Below are 27,077 nucleotides of genomic sequence, written 5' to 3' on the forward strand. Positions count from 1 at the left end.
AAATCCATCATAATTAATTAGGGTTTAGATCCTGGAGGGACTTCTAGGCAGTCTAGAAACTCTACTAAACTTCCGGTTTCTTGATGGGCAATTCTCAATCTTCTGCTGCATATTCCTTATTATGAAAAAGTTATTTTTGACAATAGACATGCATGATGATTAAGATTCAAATTTAGCATATTAAGCAAAATCCTATGAATCTTGTTCTCGTTACTATTAATTGTATTTCAGGTTCAGTGTCACAGTCAATGTGACACAGAAGTTACTGGTTGTGGTTCAGAAATATTTGCAACATTACATTTTTAAGTTTCTCAGTATTAAATACATTTAAAATAAGTACTTTCTACTATATTGAAATATATTACCATCTTGTCTGTTTGGTAGGTAATTTTTACTGTATTTTGAAGGCAGTTTTATTTAAATCATGAATGGTAACGTTATATTTGTTTGGTTGGTTTTTCTGGTTTTGGTTTGGTTTGGTTTGATTTGGTTTACTTGTGGGTTTTTTTGTTTGTTTTAGTTTTGTTTTCCAGTGAACTTCTAAGGGAAACTTAAACAAACTGACTGACTTCAGAAAGTTTCTGAATATGACTTCAAGAAGAGAAAAAGTCAGTGAGTACTTGCAATGAAGGATGACGGAGGATGAATTTCTCCCGTGTCATTTAGTTACAGCCTTCTCTGCTACATAGTACACATAATTTCCTGGAGTAGGAAATACAGCATACACATTATCTTTTACTTCACTACAAATGTGGCATTCACACCTTAAACCCTATCTTCAACGATATTGTAACTCTGCCTTCCATTAGCAATTCAAGGTAATGTTTCCCTGGGCTTTCTCTGTGCAAGCTAGAGAAATAAATTCAAAATGTGTTTTAAAGAATTACATTGGTTTATAGTTTGTATTTACGTCTTTGATTTTTTTGGGTATACACCAGGAAAGTCATATATCATATTCAAATTGATGGTACAATACAAAACTCAATTCTGAGTATTAACTGTGTTTTATTAGCTTCTCTGGCATTTGTGCCTGGAGCATTTCCTATTGTCTTCATTGTTCAGTAGAAAAATATTTGGATATTATGAGTTTAAATACTGGATGACAGGACTCTCGCAGGCTAAAGATAAATCTTTTTGATAGGCCTGTTTACCAGAATTTGAACCTCCAACAAAAAACTCATAGGAGATCTCTTTTTTCAATACACATAGGGCAAAATCTTCAGGCCTAATTTAATGGCAAATTGCAATAAATATTTCACAGAAGCACAGGGGGAGATATTACAACACTAATTACATTTTGTTCCTCATTGTGCAATAAACACATTTTCAATTTAAAAGCATTATTTGGACTGTCCTGTATTGTGTTGTAGTTAATTATTGTACAGTGCATAACATCTAGACTTCTGTTACTGCAGTATCACTAATAATAATGAAAAATAAAGACATTTAAAGCAACAGTTTCCTCTACATACATTTTCTACCGAAACTTAGGCTTTTCATATTACCCAGAAGAAACCATGACACCAATTTAAAAACCAGTTAAAGTTGTACGCTGGCAGCCACATAGTCTACAAATACATTGTTATTAAGAGTTTGTTGTGAAAAGATATGAAAATGGGCATATACACTAGTCAAAACAAACTAATAGTTCTTACCAAGCTCCAAATAACATGAATTCAATCAAAATGCATAAACTTTCTTGGACAACAAAACACATGATAATAAGGAAGGGTTGAAAGTGTGCAGGCAAACAGCACCAATGGCTTGACATGATGTAGGACACAATCCACTAGTGACTACTACTGCAGGAAAACAACTTTCAAAATTGCCTGCCAGATCAACATTTTTACTATTGCATTCCATCTCTCAAAGTTGTTACCAGTTTGGTACTTTTAAGCCTTGCAAGACAATGCTACTTAGCGTAATACCACCAAAGGACCCTCTATCGGTTGATCCTTAATGAAAATAGACTACTCCTCATCAGAACTTTACAGTTTTCTGAGCCAGCTGCACTATGTTTTGTGTCAGAAAAAAAGTTTTCACTATGTCTCTTGCACTTAGGAGCTGGTGTAGAAGACAATGACAGCACAATTAATTTAGTTCTATTTTGCAACATTTCAGTATCAAGAACAATGAAGCTATAGAAGTATGGTTATGAGAAACATTTTATAACCTGCAGTCCTGTCATACTGTGGTTATTGCTAGAGGCAGATCTCAAATCTTGTATCAAACTTGCTGCTCCTCAGAACTGAGGTTTGTTGGACTTTCTCTAAACCCAAGTTTTGATTTAGCTTGATTAACTACAGCACAGGAAATACATACAACATACAGGATTTTTTTTTCCCTAGATAATTTCTTTGACTTATTTTGTTAGCGCAACCTTAGTTTTATAGGCATAGTGGCCACAAATAGTTATTTTGTTTAGAATTAGGTATTTATGCCATGCCATAATGATTGATGTAAGATAGCTCAAGATAGCCTGGCATGATAGCAGAGCCCTTGAGAAATAGAAACCAAGGAGGCTCTAAAGTACAGGCATAGGATGACAAGAGATGGAGCAAAGACTGACATGAAGAGAGAGCATTTCCTTTTTGCCCTTTAACACATTCCAAACTTGGGAAAAAAGTAACAAACAAACAGACAAAACCCAGCTGTCATGCTGGGAACTGCAGTCAGTGGCTGAAGGTCATACTGCTGGATTAAATGTATCTTAGTGATGCATATAGATTACTGAAATCACTTTCAGACTTCACTACTGTCCGTGTTTTAGGGAACAGAAACTGCTTTCAATGAGAACTGGGTCTCCATGCAAATATTTAATTTCTGAAGCTACAGGCCGTACAGCAACTGTGAGTTTTCATGAAGATCCTCTTATTTTTAAATACAGTCATTACTTTTTCTGTATTTTACCAAAAAGCTCATAGAAATTTAATTTTATTATACTGGGACTCAGGAATTTTGCATTAAAAAATTCAGTAATTGCCTGCATTTTTAAATGTCTAAGAAAGTTTTGACTTGGACTAACTCTTCCAAACAAGGCTTATGTAACATTTAGAAATTATCACAAACATTCCAAGAAGTAGCTTAGATGTGACCATGGTGTTCTGAGGAAGAAAAACATTTAAGTCTATGGATGTGAGTTTTCCATTTAAGCTGACTTTGAGGATAGCACAACCCGTTTCCTTCACTAACATCAGTGTGGCCCTTTGAAGGTTCTGAAGTCTATGAAAAAGACCAATTCCAGTTGTGTTAAATAGATCATAAACACACATGAAATTAGAGTAGATCTGGTAAATTCCAACAGAAACATTTACAAATTTGGAGTGGATGATCTTTGCATGGAGATGCAGAAGATAAATATACTCCTAGAAATGCTACCCATTTAGTTTTGCAATCTATTCTAGAGAATTGTTTGTCTGACCTAGAAGCATCATAATAATGCAAATATTAACAGAGATGATAATAAATAACTTCATTTCTGTTGGTTTGCATTTTTATGACAATGTTCACCCTGAAGCTCAGTAAAGCATTCAGATAGAAAATAAGGTATGTTGTGTTTTATGGACATGTATTCCATTATATCAGGTTCTATAGCTTCAGCTTTCATAGCTGAAGTCAAAGTCTTTAATAACGGGGATTTGCCTTGTCTTATTCTCTAGGATGTTTACCAAAACTAAACCGAGTATCTACAAAACTAAAATACTAGCTTCTATAGCTTGAAATAGAAAAAAAATCAAATTTTAACATATTTGTCTATTCTGTGAGAATCGCATTGGAAGGGACTACAGCGAGTCATCTGGTCCAACCTCCCTGCTCAAGCAGTGTCATTCTAGAGCACATGGCACAGGATTGCCTTCAGAGAGTTCTTGAATATCTCCAGTGACAGAGACTCCACTACCTCTCTGGGCAGTCTGTTCCAGTGCACAGTCACCTGTGCAGTAAAGCAGTTCTTCCTCATGTTCAGGTGAACTTCTTGTACATCAATTTCTGCCAATTGCCTCTTGTCCTATTGCTTGACACCACTGAGAAATAATGAGAAACACAGAGAAACACTATATAGAGTATGAGAAACTATGTATTGTTATCTTACATAACTCTCAGAACTTGTATCTTGGCTTCTCTCCTAAGCATACCCTTCCAGATCTGAAAAGGAATTTTTCTAAGGAAAAATGAAATAAAATTTGCAAAATTTATCCTCAGTATTCTTATATTTACAGTCAAGCATTTAAAACAAATTTTAAATGCAGTTTTGTCCCCCATCTGTGGAAAAGGACTTTTCTTAAGTATCATTAAAGCTAAATAACGTTTCAGGTTTCTACACTGAATAATTGAGTATGCATTACTTAATTTCAAACGTGAAATGTATGAGAATTTTAAGAATGTGTTAAGACTCGGCAAGACTGGAGACTTGAATGATACAGTCAGCAGTAGTACTATTAATAAAACCAGTGTTTAGGTTCAGTGTAGAAAGCCCATTTAATTCATTCTTTCCTATGAAAGGTATAGCATGTAGAACCCTGATTTTTATTTTCATTGAGGGACTATATCAAAGGCACCTCTATGAATAGGCAAATCTGTTATTTCATTATTAAATGTTCACAAGATATAGTCTTACAGAGCTGCACATTCTGCCTTTCCTTTGATTACTTGGTTACAGAAAAACTGTCTTGATTGTTGTTGGAATCATAAGGTAGGAACCACATATATTTCCTCTTCGTTAATTAAATCTGAAATAGTGGAAAAAACAATTTTGCATACAGAACTAAACTTAATAATGTATGAAAACACAGGGCTCACAAACCAAGCAAAACAAAATGAAAAACAGCTGGATATGCAGAGCTTCTTAACAGGGTTTATACAGTATGCCTTTCATTCTAAATTACTTTGGCATTGTTTAGCTCAGTGTTTCAATACTTCAGGCTTAAACACTGGTCTCAACATTAATCCCTGCAGTATTAAACATCTATTTATCTAGATAGCAACCATATATTTTATCTACTGAATATACATTAGTGCAGTCTTGAATTATCATGCTGTGATATGTTGTAGTAATACATTCTTAAAACAATTTATCATACTTCACTACAGACATAAAGGCCAAGGAGATGTTTCCATATATATTCCATATGAGCACAAATTCCACACAACATATGTAGAATCCAAAGCTACCCCGTAGACAAGTGTGTGCTAACATTTGTATTCTCAAAATACAATTAAAATTTCAGTAAATAGTTTTTGGATCATTAATTCAGTGTTTGCATAAAAGGACACTTGCTGATTTACAGTGATTATCTTTTTAAAAATGTGACCCTGTCAGTCCTGCCTTCAGCTGAGGAGTAAAAACCAAACGCTAATGTATCAAACCGTGCAATGCAGAATTCTGTAATAGCAGCTCACATACAACTACTGTTTGATTTACTTGGGGTAGATTAGATTAGATGCAGAAAGAAGTCAGGAAGAAAAATATCAGAAGAGTACTTGGAAAGCGAGCTTCTTCCACTCCAATACATGCAACAGTGCTCCTCCCATCTGTATTGGGAGCCTTGTGGAAAACAGTGCATCCTTCATAGTGGTTCTTGATAACCTGCACTTGCTCTATTGGGCTCCAGGCTTAGGGCTTGAGCAACCCATATATTAGCATGAGCTGCTGTTTTAAGGGAACTTGTTGGTATATCCCAAATCAGTTTGTGCTGTGCTGGTTGGTGCTATGGCAGAGATAATATTAAAAAATGTCAGGATATGGTATGTGATTCTCTTTGTTACACAAAACAAAGGGTACAACAGTGTGGGAGAGAGAAAAAGTCCTTTCCATGATTAGGATCTGAGTAGGGTGCTTTAGGAAAGTCTACCCGTGGTCTGTGCTGCATGAAAGAAGGGTTGTTAGCATACAAGGGATGCAAGTTGTACTCTCTATCTTTAGTCCTCTTTATAATCTCTTATTAAAACAGCTGTTTTATTACACCACGTGTTCTTGGGCTTTATTTCACTGAGATCTACAAAAACCTGTGCACTGCCATACACCTCTCTGCTTCCACCCTCCCTTCAAGGGCAGAACACCCTAATTACCATTCTTGCAACATATAGGCCTGTACAGGCTTACACACTTTCACTACCAGATCTACACTCATACAATTGTATGAACATAATTCTATCCATCTTCACTTTCATTTACCCATGTTAATCTTTTTTCTGTCTATGAACATCACTTAGCTGATGCAGACCACTCAAAACACTTGAGACATCTGTTAAATGTGTTAATGAGGCATTCCATATGCAATTGGGAAATCAGAGAATGTTGGTTGATACTATGATATTTCCCATGAAGAACAGATGAGTTAAACTTGCTGTGGATACTGTGACTTTATTGGTTGTTTCCTGTAACATTTTTTATATGTGTGTTGAAAGAGATTCAAATGTATAAATGCGTTGTTATTTTCTGCCATCACATGACTTTACAAATACTCTTGTGTAAACATTGAGAGTAAACAGAATTTTCTTCTGATAGCTCTAAATCTCTGAATAGGCTTAGAGATACCCCTTAGTTTTGATGAACACCATATATTTCTTTCTTATGTTGCAAACTCCAGTTTAATAGCTGGTCTTTTTCTTCCTGCTGTCTTTCCCTTTAATTCTTTAACTAGAATTTTCAAGACACTAATAACATAAAATTGATGACTTAGTAGGCCTAGCTTATGTTTGTCCAAGAAGTCTGGATAAGTAGGTAGGTTATGTAAGGAATAAACTATCTGATGTGACTCTGTAAATCTGTTTAATGGGGGTTTTTTTGATAAAGGGACTGGAAAGGAACAACCCTTTTTGACCACTCCTAAGAGATTACACAAGAAATCTCATGAGTCAAGTAGAAATCCCAATCAACCAGGTTGTCACAGCAAAACTTAATTAATTATTTGTATATCTACTTATGTTAGACTCTGATGTTAGACTACAGAGCTCATATGTCAGTAAGAGTTTTGACATTTGTTAACTCTCTAAGGAAGCAATTTTAGCCATGGAATAAAGAGCTGGACTGCAAGTTCCAGTTCTCAAGACAGGATTTCAGATGCAAGGTGTTAGTGCAGTAGTATATTGAGAGATCCTTTGACTGATGGAAAGTCTAAATACTGAATAGGTAGAAAATCAAATCTCTCATTTTGTTTCTGGATTCAGTTGAATTTCTACAATAATCATATATGAGGCACCCACCAAGAATGTGATAGTATGTTGTCTAAAAATACAGATGCATTGGACTCGTGGTGTTCTTCAGTTACAGTTGCTGTTATGAATTATGAACAGAATACAATAGTGTCGATATGCTGCTATGTGGAAGCATCTGTGACTGATGTAACTACCCTCTGGACTTAGGAGTATGGTAGGTACTTTCCCACAGTTTGATTGAGCATGAAAGTTAGTTCATAATTTTCAAATGCAACCAGAATTAAGAGGTCTCAAATCAATGTTCTGATGATTTAGTGTCCCTAAAACATAAAATTAAATTTAAAAAGAATTCTGGTTTGTTGCAGTAAAAATATTTACTTTGCAAAATATCCTTCCTGAAATTTTGGTTTTACCTACCAAAGAACAGTCTATTTCTTGTATACCTGCAACCACATCTTGAGCAAGCTGCAGTGCAAGATAAGGTATGCTTGTAGTGTACTACAAATAGTTATTTCTGTCAGTTAATTCTGACCAATGTTTTGGCAGAAAAAAAAAGTGAATCTGCTGAGTAGATATTGTACCTCCAGTTATTCCTGAATCTGAATCTGTGATGTTCCTATATAAATTCTTAAAAAACCTTCCAAACAACAAAAAACAAAAACAAACATAAAAACCAACCAAAGAAACACACAGGCAATGAAACAAAACCCACAACCTCCCCCTCAAATCACACAAGGTGAAACATAAATAGCATAGGAAAAAAGTGAGTTTGAACTGGCATGGGTTAGAAGCACTGTCTGTGAAGCACAATTCTCCTAATTCTTGGTTTATACCTAATTTCCACAATTGCTATAAACAATTCCAGGTTACAAAACACACTACTGGATTTTTCAGAACACAAAGCCTGAGGCTTGCCATGCAGGTTCATTTCTAGACTGGGGGATGGGGAAAATTTTTGTGTGTGTATGTTCATTTTCTTTTCTTTCTTTTTTAATATGCATTCTAAAACACACAGTTTGGGTAAAAATTTAAAAGTGTTCAGAATGTCAGTGCACTGCAATGTGCATGTTTATATAACTCTCACAAAAAGAACACAGAGAAAGATAGCTTTGAACCTGGGCTCTGCTAAACAATTTTTCTTCAAGGGAGATAAAATAATGAAAAATACTTGCTTAAACTGCTACCCAAACTCTTATTGTTTATACCACTCCTGGAAAAGACCCCAGGGAGCAGCAGCGGAATCTGTGCTATTGATTGGCTGGTTAAATAGAGGCCTATTAGATTCAGACAGGCTAGATTGATTATACAGCAGCAGAAGGAGCTCAGATTCAGAGCTGAGTGAACGTCAGGGTGAGAGAGGGGGAGCGCAAGGGAGAGAAAGCACGCAATAGAGGGAGACTGTACACACTCTAGCATCAGTATGTGACTACCGGTGCCTGATAACACTGATATTGAGCTCCTTCAGCAGAGAACTTGCTGAGCTACCTTTTTTCATTTGCAAGAGGATGTCAGCTCTAAGCCTGTGCAACTGATGACAGACTGGACGCTGGAATAGTTCATTTTACTTACAATTACATCTCTCATGTTCTGCATCTCTGAAGAAAGGCTTATTACTGAAGACAAAAATTCGTCCTCTCCCCTTAGCTCACATAATACTGATGATATACAGAGTTTGATCTTCCAGGTAAGGAAATTATAATTTACTTTTCTGAGCAGCTAAAAAAAAGGAATTATTCTTTTATATCTTGCATGTTAAACACAAGCTTTGGCATCTGTTCACAGAACGCATTTTTGCACTTGCATTTCTTCCAGTCACAGATTATATGTGTCAAATACTATGTACACTGGAAGACAATTAGCAACAAGACATGGTTTTGCATTGCATTTATCATGCTTAACCCTTCAAGTAAATGGGGATGAAACAACCAGAACGATTATTTCTAACTACTTGGATGATGTTTTAAGGTAACTTGTCCCACACGTGCTAAGCAGTCTGGAGTAATAATGGCACACAAGAGCTCAAATATAATTAATTCATTAGTGTACGTGTTCTGAAGCCAGGTAGAGAGAACATTTACCTGAAGGATTTTTCAGTGCTTGTCAGTAGTTTGAAATAGTATCTGTCTTTTGACTGCAAGCTTGCCACAGCTGAGCAAATATGGTCAGCCTTAAATAATATGGCATTAAACTGCCTTTTTTATATATATATATATATACATATAGTAGTTATTGCTAGCATTCTGCCTGCAAAGCAAAGATCAAGGCTTATGACCTAAGACATGAAACGTAAGATGTTCTGTTGCACTGTGCTGCATATTTGATGCAGCCATCCCACAGACTGATTGCTTGTTTTGATGTGACATTGACACTACTGTCTCCTAATTGCCTATCTCTATATAAACTTTCTACATATTTACTTCTGCTATGCTGTAAGTGGTTTTGCTGTGATAGTTTATGATGAATTGCTGTGATTTGAAGGTGATAGGCTAAAACTGAAATAACCTGACTTTTGGTTACGAAACAAGTCAGGAAGTTGATCAACTTGGGATTTACAGGCCGTGGGAGCATAATGCTAGGAAGACAGCATTGTCACTTCACTATCAGCATTTTCCTAACAGATGTGATAATCTGCACCACCTTCCTCATCAGTTTGTGCATTCTGCTGCCGAAGAGTTTTTCATATACCAGCTATTGTGACTACTCCCTCTAAGTGGAGACATCAGTCTATTAATGTAACCGCGTAGGTAGACTTGCACCCAGCCAAGTACAACATTCCAATGCTTTGTCCAACTAAGAAACTGCCTATAGCAAGATCTTGCTTAGATTGTGCACCTAACTGTAATCCAGTTTATCCAATGACAAAAGCATCACAAATATAGAAAAGCACTTTCTTCTCTTCCTTTACCATGAATTTTTTTATAAATTTCTATAAACCACCATACTCAAATGCTTAATGACTTCTCAAAACCTAAATATGGAGTTACCAAAATGATTATTTATAATTTTGTAAAAGAAAGACATTATAAATGTTGAGGACCTTAGACATACAGAGATTTTTTTGAAAACTAACAATAATTTGAATGGGTGTCTAAGTGGTCACATAAAAAAATAAGTAATGCTTAAGAGAAAGCTTCATCTTCTATAATGTACAATATGAATAAGCACTGGCAAAACCAAGAACTAAACTGATGAGTCAAAACTAAAGGAATACTTAAACTATAGCATCTGTGCTCTTTTATTTCTTTATATTTTCTTCATGAATAATGTTTATGTTATTTCTTACATACATAATCGATCCATGTCAGCAATTTCAGTATTTCCTTCTGAAATTCTTTCCAAGTAGAAGGTAATTCTCTTGGGGGCACATTTTGCCACCGTAGCTTTCATTAAGTGGTATTTTACTCCAGAAAATACTACCAAAAGTGAAGAGTGCATACAGTGACTATGGAGTCAGAGTGCAGAATCTGACCGTAAAAAATGGAGAGAAACCCTTTACATTTTAATTACCTGACTGAAAATTTTAACAGTAAGACAAAGACGTGGATATCAAGAGTTAGAGCTACTAAATATGGACAATATTTTATAAGGAGCTAAGATAATTGGATGCCTAATTCACTGGATTCTTACACAGCTTAAGGCCTGCCTCAATATATTTCATGTGCAGTTTGACTTGCAAAAAATAATCCTTTATGTAAGCGCAAAATCTTTCTTACAGCTCTTATTAATCTCTCTCTTTTCTTTCTTGTTCATCTGTGCTCTTTAAATATACCTTATAATTTTTTGATTGGAAATAAAATCATGGTAATTCTGTGATTTCAAAATCAGCAATATGGTTCCCTCCAGATTAGTATCTGTTAGTAGTCAACTTTGAAATTCCAAATAAAGCTAAAAAGTGTTTATGTTTGAAAAGACAATATTAAATTTGAACCTTTTCTTTTTTTAAGCACAAAAGAAAATCACAAACCCAAAATCTTAGCTGTAAGATATTCATTTCCACATTACAGATTGCAAGCATCTTCTTTTGTCAAATTCAGGAAAACAAATGGAATAAAAAAATCAAATAAGAAAGGCTTAAGAGTTTACATACTACAAATTGTGCATTTTCTTTCAAGTCTTGAATGTTGTTAATCCGAACTTTTTGCAACACTTTAAGCTGATTCATTTGTATTACCTTTTTCTCAAAAAGATTATTTGGTTCTTTTTGAAATTAATGTTGCGTTTCTTTCCAACTTGAATTGACAGAATGTGAAATTTATTTTTATTTTCCTAGCTAACCTGAAGCCATTAGGGGGCTCTTTCCTCCTATGATATCACACAGCAAGCTGCAATAAAAAGATATATCTAGTTATTAGACTTGGTAGAAAAACAAGTTCTGCTTGATTTAATTTATTCTGGGTGTAGAACATTTTAATAATACAGAGCAATTTAAAATATCTCATTTGTTTATTTGTTAGTTTGTTTGTTGGAGGGGGTTCTGTTTGGTTTGGGGGTTTATTGCACATAGTTAAAAAATGATGTATCTTTCACTGCCAGTTAGATGGTTATGTTTTGAAGTTACCTTTGTCCCATAAAGCAGAGGAAGCAGGGAACATAGTCAGCAACAATTTTGAAGTAATCTCTGGGATTACTAGATCAAGCTAACAACCTGATCAGACTGAATATGAAGCACAACTTATATCCAAAAAGCTAATGTTTGCTTATTCCAGTAGCTGGGAACAACAACGCAGCTAGCATTAAAAAAAAAAAAAAAAAAAAAAAAAGAAAAAATTAATCCTGTTGAGTACTGGCATATTGTACCGATAAGAACCTAGATTATATAGAACTGACATACTCTTCATTTGCACAGCTTGCTTTCAGAAGGGCTAAGAATATCACCAACATTTTTGGATGACTTTATTTCACAAAGTAAGAAAGGTAGTTTCAATTCTGCAAATATTCACCCGTGAGCAGCTACACTGAAGTTACTGTGGAGCAAATTCCAGTATACTTTGTTCTGCCTATTATGCCTTTAGTAGTTCCAGTCAATTCATTGAACCACTGTACCTGAAATCAGTACTGTTTGTACAAACTGAAGCTTTTATTATTTCTTGTTGAATTCCTTGGAATGAACTACAGAATAATCAGATCCAGACTAAGAAGAAGAAATAGATTTGTTGCAAAGCACAGCAAGGTGGTTGCAAACACTGCAGTAGCATGCTGAGGTGAGGCCAGGAGAAATATGAGTGTCAAAAGACAAGCAAATTAATTGTCTACCTGTTTCAGTTTTAAAGAATTATATTATTCCTGCCAACCTTGAAAGAAAAAAATCCCATGTTGGTCAATGACTTTACCCGCCCTGGTAAACTTGCTACTTTACATGGTTTAGCTTGGAGAGATTCTAATATTACCAACTCCATTCAAGAAAAAAAAAAAGAAAAAGAAGAAAAAAACTAACACTCTATGTGATACTCTACATTCAAAACCAAGTACTGTAATCTGGACAAATTGGAATTTGTTTTTAAGTGCTTCAAGCTAAAAACTTATGTTCTTCCCTGGTTTTACTACATATCTGAATAATCTCTCAAATTTTACACATGCTTATAGCAGCTATCTTATGACACATCAATGAAGAATTCTTTTCTGCTAAACGGTATGTGGAAATTCCAACTAAGATCTGAAGACATTGTGTTTCCTGCTCTGCATAGTCAGGAAAATAGTTTCAGTTTCAGGTTCATGCAGTGTAATAGAAATTGTCAACAACTGGAATAAATCATTATTTCTGAGATACGTAACTGATGTTTCAACTCATAGAAGGTGGTCTTTATTAGGTATGTTATTAGCACATTGTAAATTCAGTGTCATACAAATTAGTTTCCTGTCAGTGGAAGAAAGTTTTTTCATTGCTAAAATGGGGATAAAGTTAACTGTTACTAGCTTGCATTTCAAGTAATTAATTGTGTACATGTGAAAAGTCACTAAACTTGAGCTGGTATTATTATTAGAAATCCATCAGGCACAGCGTCTCCAGCCAGTTGAGGGAGGTAATTGTCCCACTCTGCTCTGCACTGGTGCGGCCTCACCTTGAATGTTGTGTGCAGTTTCAGACACCAAAATATAAGAAAGATATTAAGCTATTAGAGAGTGTCCAAAGGAGCACAACGAAGATGGTGAAGGGCCTTGAAGAGAAGCTCTGTGAGGAGCTGCTAAGGTCACTTGGTCTGTTCAGCCTGGAGAAGAGGAGACTGAAGAGAGACCTCATTGTGGTCTACAGCTTCCTCATGAGGCAAAGCGGAGGGGCAAGTACCTCGTGACCAGTGACACAGGAGAAAATGGCACGAAGCTGAGTCCAGGGAGGTTTAGGCTGGATATTAGGAAAAAGTTCTTCATCCAAACAGTGGCCAAACACTGGAACAGGCTACCCAGAAAAGTGGTCACAGCTCCAGCTCTGAGAGAGTTTGAGAAGCACTTGGACAATACTCTCAGGCACACGGTGTGATTCTTGGGGCTGTCCTGTGAAGGGCCAGGAGTTGGACTTCCAGATTCTTGTGGGTCCCTTCCAACTGAAGATATTCTAGGATCTTATGTTGTTATGTAAGGCTCAAATCAGACCAAATTGATGGAAGATGACATGAGGTATGTGGCAGAAGCAAGTAACAGAGACCGCTTCTTTGTTGGAGTTAAGTGCCCTAGCAGTAAGATTCTTTTCTCCTCTATAAAACACAGTTTAATTCTATTGTATTCTTTGCTGCCTTGAAATCAATGAAATTTTATTTAAAATGTAAAAATTAAACCCATATAAGATTCTTGTCACAAAGTTTTTGCAGAGCTTCACTCCAGAGGTAACTCTAATTTACTGGTTGGTTAATTTATCCCTTATATAAACACACTATGCAAACCACTTTGAAATACTTTTGAATGAAAACTGTTGTGTAAATGTAAAGTATTATTATGGTAAACAGAAGTCACTCAAACTTCAGCTAATGAAACCTGCAACAGTCTGGGGTGCTCTATTAAGCATGAATAAATAATTTAACTTTGATGAATGTTTAAAGAGTGAAAAACAATTCTTCAGTCATAAATAAGAAATACTTAACTTTTTTTTTCCTATTTCATGTTTTCTGTAATACGTGAGGGGAATAATTCATATAACTAGATTTTAGAAGTAGAGAAGTTTGTAATAGCAATTCATGAACATATTGTCAAAACATTTTAAGGACAAATAATAACAACATAGTCTAAAATACACATCAGAATGTAGTGAAAAGCAAGATCTCTTGCTCCTTTAATCTTCTCTTTACAGAAACAAAAATTACATAACTTAGCAAATGGAATCACATTGAAACAGCAGCCTGCAGCTTCCTCTTATTTGCGTAAAATCCCTGCGTTAAAACTAAATTCATACATATATATGTATATATTATGGCATCCCTGCCCATAGCAGGGGGATTGGAAGAAGCTGATCTTTAGGGTCCCTTCCAACCTAACCCATTCTATGATATGATTCTATTATATGTTTGCATATATGTCTATATATTCTATATTTAAGCTAACCCTTTACTGTCTGCATTCCACACAGATGCGTATTCACTGTTACAGTGAATTTGCAACTTTTAACAATACAACCATGTAGAACCAAACATATTACCTGAGTTCCATAAAAGAGGTTTTTTTCAGTCATGAAGCTGCTTGAGGGTACAAGTTATCAGAAAGGTCTCACCAAGAAATGCAGATCAGCAGATTATCAGATGCCAGGATCCTAAAACCAAAATACTGTTTTCCCTGGTGTGTTGAAAGTATTTTGTTCCCATAATCTGTTTTAATGTTGTAAGATAGCAGAAAGGCTTTACTGTGCAACATGCAACGAAATGCCATTGAAACACACAGTACACTTTGGAGAAAAGCTCTTTAAATTTTGGGTTTACTTGAATTTCAAAATATTTAGACCTGAGCCAAAAGCGCTGTTGCTTTGCAAAATGATGATTTTGTTTGGCTCTGGAAAAAGACATGGGGAAATCTTGCTCTGATCAGCGACTATTAGCGCTAGTCTGTGGAATATAAAATAAGTGAACAAAGTTCCGCAGAGCAGATGATTGTGAGAAGTAACTCATTGTCCTTCTGTCACATATCTGTAACATCAAGAATTACTGTACTTAAGCAGTAACAAAGCTATGGTAGCACCTTAATTATTTGTACACCTTCCTCTTTTTTCCCTCAGAACTTTTTGGAACTGATTTAGGATATGGGACTCTGAAGGTTTTTTTCTTTACCTCCAAAACAAACAAACAAACAAACAAAATACATCAAAACACTCTCAAATTCATCTTTAGGCAAGATGTTAAAGGTGAACACCATTAACTGGTAAAAATTACTATGATAAAATTTTTCGTTTAACATAGCGAAACAATAGTTTTGTTCTTAATACTGTGCAGTAATCAGTAAGTAGCAGCTCTTTGTGTCCCAGAATACTTAACAATGACTGTATGAGTATTTTGTAGCGTATGGAAATTATGTATACCAAAAATAAAAAAAAGGAATATATTATATTCCTTTGAATTCCATAAATTTTAATTCAAAAAATCTGTTTTTCATAGGGTACACAGACTTCACTGACTTCTAAAAGCTACTCAAATTACATTGTAGTGTTTTACTCTTCCTGAATTCCTAAGACCCATTGATAGCTCTTAGTTCTATGCAACATAGCTCTATTGATATACGTGAAGGGACAGCTCTGAAATTAATGTTGCAGTTTTCAAGTGGAAATAAGAAAAAAATCATCTGATAATTCCTGCTACTAGTGCATTTTATAGAACCAGATTAAATAATAGAAACATATCCTTCATGTTTTTGTGATTTAATTTATAACAGACTATACCTTCTGTATACTGTGTGGGGAACCAGCATTTGAAACTATCTTCTTAAATGAAATCATGAGTAAACATCTTACAGGGAAACCTTAAAAAATAGAATTTAAATCACCTTATTTTTATCTTTGTTTTGGTACGTAACTCACGCTTTTTGTCAGTGTATCAGTATGGAAAGACATGAAGGATTCTAGTAGGACTTTGTTTTACTCAGAATCAACTCTTATATTAGAGATAGTGGAATGGATCCACTCCAAAACTTTATAAAACTCACTTAAATCTTCTTTATATCCAGTTATCCAGTCTTAATATTAACACATGTTATGGAGGTATCAGAGAACAGCAGTATGCAAAATTATAATATATTTAACAAATAATTCTGTCTTGGTAGTACTATCTTGAACCTAAATAATCTATACAGCTGTTGTTTTATGTGACATTCTTTTAAATCTCTATTTCATTATAGATGCATATATATGCACAACTGAGTCACTACAGAATTTCCTTTAGACATCTTAATCAACTAATCACTTGATCCACTGCTTGTAGTTTTATTTCAGATAAAACACAGTATATGATGGAAATTTAATTTCCCCTCCATCTCCAAAATAACATGAACAGTCAAAGTCATTGATTAAATTATTTCAGTAAGTCACTAATTCTCATAAACAGTCTAATTCTCTTGAAATCGGATCCTAAACACGATTTGCTTCCAGTGTTCCAAGAACCAGGATGATTATTTCTTCTGAACCAACAAAACTGTTCTGGCATAAAGCAGCATATAAATTTTGGCTAATGTAGCATATTTCAGATGATATGTTGTCATAATAATTTCCATGGCTTTTAATTATTCTTATTTAATTATATTTTAAAGTAATGAAGCCAGCAGTAATTTAATTTTGTGATTTTGTATGACACTGAAGTATTTCCAGTGTCTTTTTATCATCCTGAACACAGGGGCTGCTCCTTGTGCCTTACGCTGTGCATTATTCACAACTTTATATACCAAAAAATGTCTGAACAAGTTTTTGACCAAAAAAAAAAATGTCCCCATAAATTTCCTTGTTTAGGAAATGGAAAGCAAGATGTAATGAAAGCCCTTATTTCTATTACTGTTTGATATTACAACTCTTTCTCAAACAAGAAATCGATTCTTTAACACAGGCCAGACATATAGGATTGTTTATCTTGACAAGGACCAAAGAAATATAACACCACTTTTCAATCCATGTTATATTTTCTGACAAATCTACATGTTATTATTTTGTATTAACAGGCATTTCTGCCCTCTTTCTCCCATTCTCTTCTCAGGAAGAAAATAGCCCTAGAGGTATCATGCTTTTAGAGAATAGGTGTAAATACAATTCTTGTAGATATAATTCATAAAATTCAGAAAGCCCAGAAACACTGTCGAAAATGTTCTACGACAGCTTAAAACTTTCAAGATGAGAAACAATCTTTAATGTGTCTCTGTCATCAGAGAGGCTAGATTTATTTCATACCAATAAGTGTGGATTAAATCAACCAGCAAAACACTCAAAGTCTAAATTTGATACTTTGGAATCATGTAGGGATAGCTATGCTTCTCTTTCATCATGCAGCATTGGTTTCTCAAGTCAGTAACTCACATTAAAAATTACTTAGAGTAAAACCAAAAACTTGCATTAAATTTCCTTTGAATATTGGTGATTTTGCCAATTACGGAATGCATGATTCAAGGGTAGTTCCAGAATTACTGAGAAAATAATGTCCTTAATATACTGTGAAAAAAAAATACAATTAAACTCAGATTTCTAGGTGCCTTAATTTAAACTTTTAAACTGAGAGCATTCAAGGCAAAGAGCAAATCTATTTCTACTACTGCAGTGACAACACAAATATATTTAATGTGACTTTTGCCTCTACGGTTACCTCTACAACATGAAGTTCTCTATTCCCATAGTTTGATTCAACAAACTATATATGGGCTCAATGATCCATAATGAATTATACTGAGTGATTTATATTTCATCATAAGTATGTGAATAGCTGATTTTCCTGTGCATTATCTATAATGAGAATTGTGTCTGACATACAAAGATGTAACCTCCTTGGGAATTACAGCTACAGTTGGTTTACATATGATCACACACAAACCAGTGCATATAGATAACTACAACTGTAGAATGTGTCCATATAACCACAACCTAGAAGCTTCTGTTCGAAAAGTGAAAATTGCCAATGCTCCAGGACTCAAAAAAATAAAATTTATCCACCAGGAAAACTGAAATGGAAACAAACTGTGCATCCTGATAAAATGGCATGCTTGTTTAGCAGTAATATTTTGCTGTGAATGACTCCCTTGCCTGCATTTAGCATGTGTTGATTGCTCAGTTCACTGAAGCACAGGACACTGAGTAGAGACATCAGTCAATAAAGTAATTTATAATGATCAACCTTGTGGGCAGACTATGGGATGAACTAGTCATTACTATTTTCTTCTGGCTGAGAAAATCTGTTCCACTATTGATAAATATTTGCCAAACAAATTCTCCAGCCTCTCTAACATTTTCTCCTTACAGAGAAGTGAAAGGGTAAAGTCGAAACTGATTGCACTTGAATACAGCTTAACAACAAGAAACATCTCTTATTAACCTACAAGACTCTGATAAAGGTATTCATCAATAACATGATTGGTTTAATGATAATAGAAGCTGATGTCAGGATGGCCTCAAGTAAAGGAAATGACTTCCCTTAAATGTGTTAGAAGTAATACCCAAACTGATGGCCACCATTCCACTGAAGCAGAGAGCAAAATATGGACATAATATCTCACACACTTCCACTGACTGTTTATCTTGACAAGGATAATGAATGTCCCCTGCAGGTGTGCCAAGGGTCAGGCTCTCCAGGAGTACCCCAATAAATCCTCTCCTGCTGGACTGGAAATTAATTGCTTCATTTCAGACCTCTGCCAGATCTCCCTCTGCAGGGTGAGAAACACCCTGACATGGGCTCGGGCCAGGGCCAGGGCTCGGACTGGAGGCTGATGCTGGAGGTCAAGGCCAGGGCTGTCCATAGAACCTCCTGGAAATTTGCTGTTAGCGTGGGAAGTAGACACTCACGCCAGGCACAAGATAGCCAGGGAGTGAGGAGGGCAGTCTTATGCCATGTTGTGGCTGTGGGAGCTGTTTCCTAGCTAGTGAGAGAGGGGAGTGACAAGGAGTGGGGCTGTGAGGTCGGGTGAGCCCTGTGAGTCAACTGTTTTTCTCTTGATCTGTGTGGGGCCCCCCTTTAGAGGCCTGTACTGTGGGGAGCTACCTTGTTGTTTGTATGACCCACCAGGGCTGAGGGACTTGGTTTGCTGCTGGGTTTGCTGTAGAGGAGCATTGGTGGTCCTAGCTGTGCCAGTGGACCCCCTACAGGGGGGCAGCCAGTCTTGGAGGGGCCAAGAGTGATACCTTTGGGCAACTGGGGAGTTAATCTCAGGAAAACTCACCTGAGACACTGCAGCCAAGATGTTTTTGCCAGTGATGGTGCTGGGTAAGATGCCAGTCGCTAAGGCTGAATTCTTTTAGACAAGAAGTGGTTCAGGAGAAAAGAAGGGGAATAGGCAGGGGGAGTTCCTGGAGGTGGTGCATGCAGGAGTGCTAGAGGAGCAGACCTGTAGTGTAAGAGGAGTAGACTTGTAGTATAAGAGTTGTGCTTGATGGTACTATTTGCAAAATAGGGCCATATTGTGGATCCTTAGCTAAGGAGTTGTATTATGTCCTGGATGCTTTTGAACGAAGGCAAGATAAGGAAGTAAAAAGTATTCAGCTCTGAAGTCTGGGATTATATAGGGATTTGTGTTTAGTTTCATTTTGCTCTTTTTACCAAAATATTGAATCTTATTGAATGACACTCTCCTATGTTGCTGGTAAACCAGTCTAATTGATGTAAGGGCAAAGGTTTTTCCAACTTTGGGTGCTTTATCTCTGTTCGGTGTGTAAATCCAAACGAAACAATATCAAGAAAGCCTTAGAGAGATGTGCAGCTGATGCATGTTTCAGGGATTCATGTGATAGGAATTAATTCAGCTAGGCTGCTGACAGATGGAGGGAGTCTCTGGCCTTTGCCTTACTTAATCTTGCCATCCCATTGACAGTGGCCAGAGTAGCCCTTGAACAAGCTGTCATTACTCATTGCTGCCAGACCTGTTGCAGGCAATTCCCATAGCACTTCATTAACTATCCATGACCTCCTTGTTTCAGAAGTCTTTAGTTTTCCAAAATTGTTTTTTATTCAAACTGTCAATCTGTTACAAAAATGTAGAAAAATGATGGGCAGTTCATGAAATGACAATGACTTTATGGCATAGGTTCACATTCAGAGATTAATTATGTCCCTATCTCTCAAACACAATATGTCATACTGATCACAATATAGGTTATACCTGAATTGGAGATAGATCTTTCCTACAATTCCCAGGTTCACCATGAAGGATGCTTCTGCATTAATGGGCTAATAACTGATGCCATTTGGATTGTTGTTGTGAAAAATCTTCTTTATTTTCTCCCTCCCTAGGAAGGAGTCTAGTGCCTAAGACTCAAATCTAGTTGATTAATTAACTTCCATATTTTATTCAAATATTTACTTAATACTACTGAGTGACATCAGCCTAACTGTGATATCTGGAAAAAAAGAAACCTATATTAGACCGGAGCTTTCACTCATGGTGCCAAATTCTGCATTCTTCTTTATCAAATGCCATACTGAAAAAATAAATAGCTGGGGATGTTTCTCAGTGGAATTTAGGATTACTTCAGTGGGAAAATACAGTTTTGCCATGCTTCCTTCTATTTGGAGATTTATGAACTGTTGAAGAAATCATACCAAGATACCAAATCATACCAAACATACCAAGATGTAACACTGTTTTCCTTGCTCGCTGTCTTTATTGAGTCATCCATAAGTATATGTAAGAGTTAAAATTGGTTAGCTTCTAAAATTTTTATTCTGGGTCACTGAAGTTCCCTGATTTTTCAGAAAGGTCTTATAAATTGATCTAAAAATAAAAAAAAAATCTGACTTTTTTTGATGGGACTGTGAAAAGAGATGAGTCATTTCTTGAGGTCTTTTGTTGAATTGTGAAACTCCTCTGGAAATTGTAAGGTGAAAAACAAACTTAGTATACTATTTCTTGGACCTTGGTGATAGTAAAAAGCACAATCTCTTCACTCTACTGCTGTTGAGGAATACATATTGTACATTTCTTCAAGTACACTTGCAAATGGATAACTTTCTACAGTTGTTTTTTCAGGTGGACTGAGAATTAGCAGAAAGAAACATGATTTAATAAATAAAAACAAAGAAGATAAATTCCTTGCTTTGTTTTAATGAAAAAAAGCCCCAAAACCAACTAAGAAACCAAAACCAAAACCAACAACCAACTGAAATTTCAGACATTCTCTCATCTCTTACCTTGGGCCAAATTAAAAGTCTGCTATCAGAAGACTCTCCTTCAGTTCAACTTTCTATGGCAAGGGATCTATAACTTAAATATAAATTGTAAATGTTAGGTTTTTATTTGACAAGTGAGAACAGAGCTTTTACTGCATTGCGATGTTATTTTCAGTCTATTGAAATATTGGTAGGGTTTTGGTATTTTTTCGCTAACAAGTGCTGTTATATACAACCATTCACTGAATTCAAATAGCACATAGTCTAGGAGGTTTTTGGGAGCCAGATGAGAAAAAACCTTATTCTCAAAAGCACTTCATTTCCCTGCTTGATTTTATTACAATAGCCAAGAACTCAAATTATAATTAAATAATATAAATTTAAATATAAATATAAATTACCTTGCAAATTATTACCAAATGCTGATGAAATACCAAGAGTTCTGCCACCAAAATTACAAGTGAGACATGGCCAGTGTAGAAACTGTTACTTCTATCCGTATTACTTATCTTATAGAACTGCTTGGTGTTTTAATTTTCTTCTGGCCTGAAGTCTTGCCCATACTTTTGGTTTGTAATAGAATACTTTCTGTCCTTTTCCAGCTATATTGTGGTGTATTGTGATAACACTGCACCCCAGGTATTATTTTCCTGTCAGGGATACATGTGGCAGTCAACAAGAGAGAATCCTGAATTGCATTCATAGAAATCTTTATGGAAGATGGACAAAGGCTTTCTTTGCAAGTCAGTAGGAAAAATGAACATGTAGAAGGAAGAGCTGTCATTATTTAGAAACATTCCCTCAATTAATCTGATTCTTTGTTTTTTAAATGCTTTCTATCTGTTCTTGTAGAATATTTTCTTCTATTGTAAAACCATTAGATAATAGCCTATATTTTCCACTGCTAATGGAGTCATTCTGATAGAGTATAAACTCAAAGTTGGTGTAGACCTACTATTTAAAGTCTAATCTATATCAGAGTACGATATAATTCATGAACCATGCAACGTGGATTAAGGAATCTTGAGTAGATGCTGCTTTTTAATTAGTATTGATATGGTGAGCTTTTAACTTTTGCCAGTTTGCATTGCAAAATTTCCCTTGATCAGAGAGGATTGTAAATTTGACAAATTAACATTGATTCTGAGGCAAAACTGCACTATTATGTCACTGCTAGCAGCATTAGTGACATATGCAGCCACACTACTCCATATGCAAAAACCTTGTCTGAGTTGTGCTTGGAATACCAATATGGAAACGTGTTGATACTGAAAATATGACACTAATTACTCTTAATTAACATTAAGCTATTTTTCTAAATGAGGTGAAGGATTATTCACCACATGATGATTTTACATCAAGACTGAATACCTTTCAAGCTTAATACTTCAGTTTAAGTACATGTAGGGGGGATATGCAGGAAGAGTAGATGAAGTCCTCTTTTTTTTTTTTTTGGTTTTTTTTGTTTGGTTGGTTTTTTTTGTTTGATTGGTTTGTTGTTTTGGTTTTATGTTATGCAAGAGGATCAGTCAAGGTAATCATGATGATCTTCTCTGTCTCCCTCTAAACTCAATAATTTTTCAGGGAAAAAAATAGTCTCATGTCTTCATAGATCAGATCCTGTCATTTTTTTCAATTTTTTTTAATGTCATAGTGTTTTTGTCTCAGCCCAATGTCATTCAGGATTTTTTTTAAAGGCATCATTGAGTCATATAACTTTTTCACAGATATTTTAATAGTGTTCTGCTACTTTTCTACTTGAAGAAAGGAAGAACATGTATTATCAACAAGTGAAGTACACCTTTCAAAATTAGGAAGGTTGAGTGGGGATTCCAAATCAATAGGTAACTCAGGGTATTTGTCAAATTATGATTTTTTTTTAATCATGTCTGTTTTTCTGGGTGGGGAGAATAAACATAAATGTCTATACTGTGCATTGAACATCCCAAAATTTTGCGGTAAATCAGGTGAAGATAAATACTCCTCAGATTCCCATGGGGTCTGTTTTCATAGAAGATAGACAGGGCAAGGTATGTGCAACATTATTATTTCCTTGAAGGTGGAGGGCAATTGCAGACAGATCCAAAGATACCTTCACAAAATTACAGAATATTCTGAGTTGGAAGGGACCAACAAGGATCATCAATTCCTTTCTGAAATAGACTTTTACTTGTTTGTGCCTCAAAGGAATTATGTGATGTAGTTTGCAAAATTTTTATTCAGATTTTCTCCTAAATTATGAGAATATTTGAGAAATGCTATCTCTTGGTGTTTGAGAGACTTCTTGTAAAAATTGTAAATAAAAAAATTACTTCTGTGCAGTTTAACATTAGTAGACATCAAGGATTTACCAGGAAAAAAAGAAATATATATACTGAACTGATTTTTCATAAATCAGGAATTTTTCAAATCTAGACAAGTTCTAATAGAACACCATAAAATAGTTATTTTTGCCTTTGTAAGGCATTTATCATTGAAGTTTGGTTTATACAGGATTTCCATAAGAAAAGTAAGGGGTTTTCTGCTATTAAACTAGACATATTACCTGAACCCTGTGGTAAGTTTAAGGTGCTTGTTGAGTGGCAGGCAGAAAAATGTTTATAATTATGCAGAAGGATAAAGGATGATTCCCTATAATATTCTTTAGGGTGGAAAAAAGCATCAGTTGTGCCAGATGACCTCTGTAGATTTAGTAGGCTTTCCTTGAAGCACTTCTCTCTCAAATGAATTTATGCCACCAGAAAAGACAACACATGGAGGAAAACTTGTAAGATGCCTTCAGGTGCAGCAGTTTATTCATAAATTTGATGTCGTGTGTTTCATATCTAATTTTTTTTACTGTTGTGGACACTTGCACCGTCAGAAGTAAGTAAAAGCAAACAAAAGAGCTGTACCCAAAGAAACAAAAGCTTGACATTAACTGTATGGCTTTGTACTGTAACAATTGTAACTTGTAGAGCTGACCATTTGTATATCTTAGGAATGGAACATGTATGCTACAGCAACTATTACAAGGGAAAGTATTCAATCAGACATGTCTATCTCGTATTGGCCTTATTACCCACCAGCGTGCTTGTAACAAATGTGGATAGAACCTTTCCCAAATCTTCATTCGCAAAGCCCAGCTGTGATGAATGAAACGAGGGAAAAGGTTTCTTTTTTAGGTTACCTTGCCAGCTTTCAACAAAATGACTCACAAATTTTGGATGAGTAAAGCTGTCCCTTTGTTTATGATCCACAAGTTTTATTTTCTTAGAGAGAGAGTATAGATTAGAGAGTATAAATTAACAGTGTTCTGGTAACAAGGAGCTCCGTAGTAATTTCTTGTTTACACTTCTGCCTTAACTAGTGTATAAACATGATCAATTACAAGATACTGTTTCAATTTCTCTCAAACAGTCTGTCCCTTAGAGCTTGACACAGATCTGACAAAGGAGGATACAGAGAAGAGAAAACACGGGAAATCCTCAGATGGCTTCTTTCATTTGTTATGAACTAGCCCTCTGGAGTTTCTGATAACATCTTAGCTGTCATATGGGCTTTGCTGTTTTATCCTGTCCTGTGGTACCACAAGCAAGAATGCAGATGCTCAGCCTAGCAGTGTTATGAATGATGACTGAATACTTTTGAACTGCAACGAAGTGGTAATCAAAAGGAAGATACTGTGAAGGACAGCTCTAGTACTTTGTAGCAGAGCTTGAGCGTAACATGTCCCCGTCTTGGAAAAAATTCTCAGATAATTGCAGGAAATTTATGGTACAGGCAAAAATTAAAAATGCTTAAAACATCCTATCTGTCAGATTTTGGGAGAGTATTTCTTCCTAATGAAAAATCTGGTAACAAGTCTAATCATAAATGTTTATCTGGTAATCCAAAGTTTATATATAAATTTAGGCAACTTGAATATTTCTGTTGCAACAGCATGGTCTCATTGGTCTCGTTGTCTTTAGCTACTGCGATCTCGAAAATGTTGAGAAAAGGGATTGGAAAAGCACTCTGAGCTCAAATTATTGGTGTATTTTATGTTGGAAAACCCACATCTCTGCTGCACCTTTGCAAGTGTCAAGACAGTACCATGTTTGTTAAGATGATTTCAAACAAACAGTGAGACAATTCAGTTTTGAATCCTTTGGGAAAAAACATACTGGATAATCAAGATATTTTGATACTTATCACTTGAGCCTTGTCTTACAAATCTAAACTTTTGTTTTCTGGAATATCTGTGTTTTGTGATGTGCAGTTACTAGGAAGTCGTTAGAAGCTCATTGAAGAATTCTTTTTCTTGCAGACTGTGTGATGTTTTGATGTCAGAGATGGCACTCCTAAGTTTGAAATAAAGTGCAGAACAATTTCGTTAAGCTCATATTTGCCTGTTGCTCAATGGAACTGTTCAATTGACATAAACATTTCCATGTGGAGAATTTAAATGTACATTATTAAATAATATTGAATTTCCTCTTTCAGTGAAAGTCCTTCAGAATTGGAAACAGACATCATTGGTATCTCAAATTCCCTGCCTTTAATCTGCCCTTAATTATTTGCTTTAGATCTTTTTTTTTTTCCCTCTGTATACGCTTACACATTAATTAGGCTAAGATTTCAGTGATGTAGTAGGAATTCAGAATTTTTCGTTTGTTTTTCTTTCCCACATGAAACTTCCCTTCCCCCACTCCCTAACTGAGACTGAAACAGTCCCAAAATGAAGCAACAAAACTCAGTGTTGAGGAAAAGATGTTAAATATTTTTTTGTCTCTTTTAAAAAATTAGAAAGAAAAAAAAAAAGAAATTGTAGGAATTGAAGTAACAATGAAGGAATTTGAGGAAACAGTTAGAAATCATCTGCTTTTTATTCTAAGTAGGTAATGACAAATTAGGCATAGTTGTAACATATTTGCACAATTGGACTCTCTTTTCAGACCTCTTATAAACATTGCAAAAAGCTAAATATATTGAAGATATTAATGCATGAATTTTGATATTTAGTGGTGTAAATCTTCATTGATTTATATGATGGATTAAATTCCATAGAAAATATAGATCCAGGAAGTATTTAGTCCTTTCTTTGTTTATAATTGTCCTTTTAGAAATGTTTAACAAAGAAGAGGGCTGCAGTTATCTTAGTTTTGCAGGGTCTTGAGCTAATTCATGAGCAACACCTATTTCCTCCAAGAAAAAGAAGTGTGACCTAGTGCTAAAAGACTACTAAACAGTTTTAAAATAGTGATGTGTTTCTGCTGCCATAATTCAGAGTAGTTTACTTTTATAAAAGACAAAAACTTTAGGTCTTCTTTTGAACATCTTAACACTGGATTTTTCTTCCTAGCTAGTTGTCAACAGTAGCACTAGTGCTTAAATTCACCCTGCAAAATTATTTTGAATCCTCCTTCAGCTATTCTCTTAAGGACACAGCTTAGAAAGAAAACAATAGTCAAACCAAGTTAGTCTGCTACGAAAGTAGGCTGTAACTTCAGGAATGTAAAGATGGAAGTCTCTACCAAGACAAGTGAAATTCGGGACTGAAATATCTGTGATATTTTGAGAGGAAGAAAAGTGAACTAACTGGGATTTCAGCACCTCATTCTTCACTTAAAAACAGCGGTATCACTGATTCCTAGGCCTTACCTGAAATTCATTTATTTGTCTGGAACACAGGAACATTGA

At 35.3% G+C, this 27,077-nt stretch overlaps 1 protein-coding gene across 5 annotated transcripts in view; it reads left to right on the forward strand.

Annotated features, from left to right (window-relative positions):
- The first annotated feature begins 8,501 nt into the window (after window positions 1-8,501).
- Window positions 8,502-27,077, forward strand: part of CDH18 (cadherin 18) — a 487,356-nt gene continuing 468,780 nt past the window's right edge. For all 5 annotated transcript variants that reach the window (XM_027668439.1, XM_027668449.1, XM_027668440.1 and 2 more), the window contains exon 1: window positions 8,502-8,839. The gene's annotated coding sequence lies outside the window, so the exon portion shown is untranslated. The remainder of the gene's footprint in view (window positions 8,840-27,077) is intronic.

Source organism: Corapipo altera, unplaced genomic scaffold (assembly GCF_003945725.1).
Source record: "Corapipo altera isolate COAL_440 unplaced genomic scaffold, ASM394572v1 184, whole genome shotgun sequence".
Lineage (NCBI taxonomy): Eukaryota > Metazoa > Chordata > Aves > Passeriformes > Pipridae > Corapipo > Corapipo altera.